The sequence below is a fragment of the Hemicordylus capensis genome, chromosome 5 (genome assembly GCF_027244095.1).
Source record: "Hemicordylus capensis ecotype Gifberg chromosome 5, rHemCap1.1.pri, whole genome shotgun sequence".
Lineage (NCBI taxonomy): Eukaryota > Metazoa > Chordata > Lepidosauria > Squamata > Cordylidae > Hemicordylus > Hemicordylus capensis.
Window position 1 is genome coordinate 254,596,997 of NC_069661.1, and position 6,000 is coordinate 254,602,996.

Sequence of the window (6,000 nt, forward strand, 5' to 3'; positions counted from 1 at the left end):
GTCTTTTGCAGTAGGTGGTCTTTTGGTCATCTTCAGATCTGTCAGTCTGGGGAAGATGCTATAGATAAAGATGTTTGAGGGAGAGGGAGGGTGATGCTTTTAGAGCATCACCAACAAAACAAAACCAAAAAAGCGAGCCAGGGGACTGCCCTACTACCCCTCAATTGCATTCGTGATGACCCAGGAGCAGCAGGGTGGACTTGTCAGTTTCGGACACTAGCCTGTGGCAAGGAAAAGCAGTGGCATACCGCTTGATCTGAACAAAGCAGCAGCCCAGGGCACTGAGCTGTCAAGTCCAAAACGACTCCTTTAAAAAACAAAAATGCAGGAGTCAGTTCTGAGGGGAACAACTGCAGGCACTGAGTTTAGGTAGCTACAGCCAAGTTACTGAAAGAAGCAACTCAGTTTCTCTCTCTGCGGCAGGTTTCTAAACTTGTCCCCAGATGTTGTTGGACTACAACTCCCATCAGTTGGCAGTTATGGCTGAGGACATTGTACACTGGACATTGTAGTCCAACAACATTTGGAGACCCAAGTTTGAGAACGTCTACTGTAAAGTTTTGCATGGTTGTAAGCTGCATTTTCATCTTTCCCCCCCACAGGTAATAAAGGCTACTGCTTGCCTGCTTGCAAATCCACCACACAGCTGCTCCCCTGCTATCTGAAGCACTTTCCTTTGAGAATCCTGCATAATGGGGAGCCTTTCTCTAAGAGGCCCCAGTCGACAAAAGGACTCTGAAAATTGCTTTGATGCTCTTCTTCTTGCTTGGATAGACATTGAGGAGTGACTTATTGTATGTGGTGATGTAAGGGACTGTAATAGTAAGCTTATCTGTTCATAACTTTAACATAACTTTTGCATTGAAAGTGATCTTAAGGCTTTGCAAGTTAGGCTGCATAACAGATGCATCAATGTCCAGAACATGAGAAGTAATCTTTCCACTCTATTCTGTGCTGGTCAGATCCCAGTTGGAATCCTGTCTCCAGTCCTGGACCCCACATTTAAAGAAGGACATCGGTAAACTGGAATGGTTCAGAGGAGGTCAACAAAGATGGAATGGCCAATAAATGAATGGTCAACAGGTTGTCAGAGGGGCCTTTGCTCCATGTGTCAATGCTGAGAAAGGCTGAATTGCCATGCACACCGGACTGGGCCTTCTCTGTTGTTGCCCCTAGGCTCTGGAATGCTCTCCCCATGCATGTTTGCTCTTTGACGTCTGTGGCTGCTTTTAAAAAACAACTAAAGACCTTTTAATTTGTTCAGGCTGTTGCCTCTTAGGGGCTGCCGGGTCTCTCAGCTCTCTTGCTTCTGCTTGTCTTTTTTATGGTGGTTGTTCTTTTGATGTTTAATGGTTTTTACTGTTTACTGATTTTAAGGTTTTAAATGTGATTTTTATGGAGTTTTGTTGTATTTTAACTTCTGTAAACCACTTTGGGATTTCTTATGGAAGGCAGTATTATAATTGAACAATAAAATTAAATTAAATTAAATTAAATTAAATTAAGGATCGATGGTCAGGGCTTTTGAAACTAAGTCCTATGAGGAAGGTGTTGGGAATGTTTAGCCTGGAGAAGAAAAGGCTAAGTTAGGGGCGGCCCTTTCATGAGGCAAGATGAGGCAGTCACCTCAGGCAGCAAATTATTGGGATGCTGGCAGCAGGGTGTTGAGATGCTCTTAGCTCTGGAACCAATCTGGTCCTGGCTTGTTTGCAAGGAGTGCAAATTTTAAGAGAACATCTTCTTCGCCATGAACCCCACCGCCCATTGAGATCATCAGGAAAGGTCCGTCTGCAGTTGCCCCTGGCTCGTCTGGTGGCTATTCATGGACGGGCCTTCTCCGTTGCTGCCCCGAAGCTTTGGAATGTGCTCTCTGCTGAAATAAGAGTCTCCTCATCTCTGACAACTTTTTAAAAGGCAGTCAAGAGACGTTTCTTCACCCAGGCTTTGAATTAGATACTGTTTTAATAGTTTTTAACATTGTTTTAAATTTTAATGTTTTAACCTTTTTGTTTTGTTATAATTTGTATTTTATTATACACCAACCAGAGACATATGTTTTGGGCAGTATACAAATACGTCAAATAAATACATAAAATTCACAGAGGACAGGTTTATCAATAGTCTGATGGCTATAGGCCACCCCCAGCCTCAGAGGCAAGATGGCTCTAAATACCAGTTGCAGGGGGGCGGCAAGAGAGGGGGCCTGCCCTCACCTCTTGCCTGTGGGCTTCTCAGAGGCATCTGGTGGGCCACTGTGGGAAACAGGATGTAGGAGAGGAGAGCCGGTCTTGTGGTAGCAAACATGACTTGTCCCCTTAGCTAAGCAGGGTCCACCCTGGTTGCATATGAATGGGGGACTTGTTGTGTGAGCACTGTAAGAGATTCCCCTCAGGGGATGGAGCCGCTCTGGGAAGAGCAGAAGGTTCCAAGTTCCCTCCCTGGCAGCATCTCCAAGATATGGCTGGGAGAGATTCCTGCCTGCAACCTTGGAGAAGCTGCTGCCAGTCTATGAAGACAATACTGAGCAAGATAGACCTATGGTCTGACTCAGTATATGACAGCTTCCTATGTTCCTATGACTTTAAAAACTTGTTTTTAAATTGTTCTGGCTATTTAATTGTTGTTTTGTGATGTTTTATTATTTCTGTTTTGTTAATTGATTTTAATGGTGTTGTTTTAATGTAAACCGCCCCGAGCCTTTTGGAAGGGCGGTATAAAAATTTAATAACAAATAAATTAATTAAATAAAATAGATAGGCCTTGGTCCTGCTCCAGCAGGGCATTTATTTATTTATTTATTTATTTATTTATTTATTTATTTATTTATGTATTTATTTAGCACCTTTCTATACCACCCAAAACGCAAGTTCTCTGGGCGGTTTACAGGACAATAAAAACAACCAATAAAAAGATTAACATATTTCAACAATTAAAATTTTAAAAGTTAAAACAATTAAAACACAATTAAAACTCAGTTAAAACAATATCTAATTCAAAGCCTGGGTGGACAAATGCATCTTGACTGCACTTTTAAAAGTTGTAAGAGATGGGAGGCTCTTATTTCAGCAGGAATTGTGTTCCAAAGCCTCGGGGCAGCAATGGAGAAGGCCCGTCCCCGAGTAGTCACCAGACGAGCAGTGGCAACTGCAGACGAACGATGATCTCTCCAGTTGCTCTCATCTGGAGAGATGATCATCTCTCCAGATGATCTCAAAGAAGCACTCACTCTCCTTGCAAAACCAGTAAGAAGCTGCAACTTTCCTCCTCTCCACCCTCTGTGCCACTTTCAAAGCCTGCAAAAGTCAGTTTTAAAAAGGAGCTGGCATCTGGAGCCTTAGGCCAGCCCCGGACTAAGGGGAGGGGGTCTATGGTAGCTGCCTTCCAATATCTGAGGAGCTGTCACCTAGAAGAAGGAACAGTCTTGTTATCTATTGCTCCTGAGGGTAGGACTGGAGCCAGTGGCTTGAAATTAGGAGGAAGCAAATTGTGGCTAGACATCAGGAAAACTTTTCTAATGGCAAGAGCTTTTTGACACTGGAAGAGTCAACCTTGTGCTGTGGTAGGTTCTGCTTCGCTGGAGGTTTTCAGGCAGATGCTGGATAACTATCTGTTAAGGATGCTGCAGCAGCACCAAGTTCAGGGGAGTGGAGGGTGGGGTGCGGTGGATTGGAAGACCTCCAAGGTCCCTTCCAATATTAAGATTCTATTATCCCAACAGATCTTAGGAGTTTGCAGCTGATGGTCCTCAGGGCCAAAGCTACCCTGAGTGGTGCCATTATCCAACCCCAGAAACATCGGAGGGTTCCAGATGAGCAGCATCTATCAGTGAGGAGGAGACCGGATCACTATATCCCTTGTTAACATGGTCTTCTAGCAAATCTAGTTACTAACCAAAGGCATAATCAGGTGGGAAAATCTCCTGCACAAGGCCCCTTGAAATGAATAGGAGTTGTGCAAGAGATTAATCTCTCGGGCGGGGTGTGTCTTACTCTACCTGTAAGGCTGGGTCATTCAGTTCATAACCAATGAATTTGCAAAGCATGTGCCAGAGGACTGTGCTCTCCTCATAACAAGGGAGGCTGCTAAAGGTTCTCGTTTTTGTGGCTGGTTGCTGAAGCTCAGAGCGCAGCAACTTGCCCAGAATGACGGGGTGTGCTCTTAGGAGAGGTGAGGCTTGAATGCCGCTGTCCCACGTGGACTTGATCCATATGCCCATTCGCACTTGATTTATTTTTTTCATTTGCCGTGTGCCTGATTATACTGATTATATATGAACTGTGAGAGTCCATTCTGCCACCTCGACATGCAGGTGGTTCTGCTGCAGAACAGGAGAGCTGATCTTGTGGTAACAAGCATGACTTGTCCCCTTTGCTAAGCAGGGTCCACCGTGGTTTACATTTGAATGGGAGACTACATGTGCGAGCAATGTAAGATATTCCCCTTAGGGGATGGGGCCATTCTGGGAAGAACATCTGTATGCTTGCATGCAGAAGGTCCCAAGTTCCCTCCCTGGCATCTCCAAGATAGAGTTGAGAGAGAATCCTGCCTGTAACCTTGGAGAAGCCGCTGCTGCCAGTCTGTGTAGACAGCACTGAGCTAGATGGACCAAGGGTCTGACTCAGTATATGGCAGCTTCCTATGTTCCTATGCATGGCTAAGATCCAGCCCTACACAGCTAGCAAACAAGATTTGTGGGGGTTTTGTGGCTAAAGAGCAACCCTGAATTCTTTTCAAAGGAGAGCCGTTCGCTCTCTGACTTGGCCAGCGACAATCCCCCTTGCTTGTCGCCCCGTCTTTTTCCACTCGATTGCTCTCAAACATGGCTGATTGCTCCAATGGTTGAAAAATGCTTCCCTTGGAAGAGGACCAACAATGTTTCAACTCCGTTTATTTTCACGTCTCGGCGGTCTTCATTTTGCTTTGACAAGCCCCTTTGACAAGTTTAAGCTTCAGCCTTTTCCCCCTCCTTGTTGGGGGAGTGCGGAAGGGGGAGAGAGATGGCAGCTAGCCAAAGGGCTTCAGGATTTCATAGAAAGAATTGTGTGTGTGTGTTTTCAACAAGGGTTTGGCAAGGCTCTTGGTCCTGCCTGATGCAAGGGCGTTCCAGACAAAGCCTCGATTCGGGTGCTTGCTTGGGGACCCTGCCGGCCACTGGCAGCTCTTTAAATGGAGACCTTAATATGCAAAAGATAGATATGCTAAGCCAGTGTTCTTCCTTGTAAGACCTGGAAGGCAGTGGTGGCCCCCATTGACCAGGGGCATGACTAGAGGAGGGGGGGCCATGTTCCCCCCTCAGAGTGAGGGAGATAATGAAGAAAATCGGGAGGGGTGGAGCGGGGGGGCCCTCAGGAGCGGGGGCCCCCTGGCTTCTTTGAACCCATTCGATCAATTAGACTGCCGTTGACCCTGACAAATTGCTTATTGGGCCTGTGTGAGGCTGAATGCTTTGCACAGTCCACCTGGCACCGTGCAAACCATCCCCACTGTGCAGTGCTAAGCTTTGCCCAGTCCCCAGGGGTGGGGGCGGGGGCTCCTTTGAGGGAAACGGAGTCCCCTCGAGCCCCTGCACCATCTTGGAGGGTGCTTGGAAGTGCAGCCCTTCCCAGAGAGCTCTTCTAGTAAGAGAGGGCTCCGTCTCTCTTACAGGGCCCTCTCAGCACTGAGGAAAGTGCAGTACCGTGCAGAGGTCAGCAGCACAGCGAGAGTCGGCTCTCACACTGAAAGGGATGGGGTTTGTGTGCGTGTGCGTGTGTGTGTGGCCAAAGTGGTCTCTGCTTGAAAAATAGCGAAGATCACTGCACTAAGCAAATTGCAATGGCTTACAAGAGTCTGTGAGTGCACACATGTATGCACCGAGGCAGCAAATCCAAGCTAGCCACAATGTGAGGTTTGGTCTTCAATCGCTGGGGAAGATAAAACGAGGGTGCATTTGCCCCTGTCATCTCAACAGCGCAGGAACCCACCTTATACTGCCAGCCAAACCATCGGGCCATCTAGCTG

The 6,000-nt window shown here is 46.6% G+C and overlaps 1 long non-coding RNA gene across 2 annotated transcripts in view; it reads left to right on the forward strand.

Moving 5' to 3' along the window:
• Positions 1–1,479, forward strand: part of LOC128327202 (uncharacterized) — a 32,466-nt gene extending 30,987 nt beyond the window's left edge. For both annotated transcript variants that reach the window (XR_008308530.1, XR_008308532.1), the window contains one exon: positions 603–1,479. This is a non-coding gene — a long non-coding RNA (uncharacterized LOC128327202). The remainder of the gene's footprint in view (positions 1–602) is intronic.
• The last annotated feature ends 4,521 nt before the right edge of the window (positions 1,480–6,000 follow it).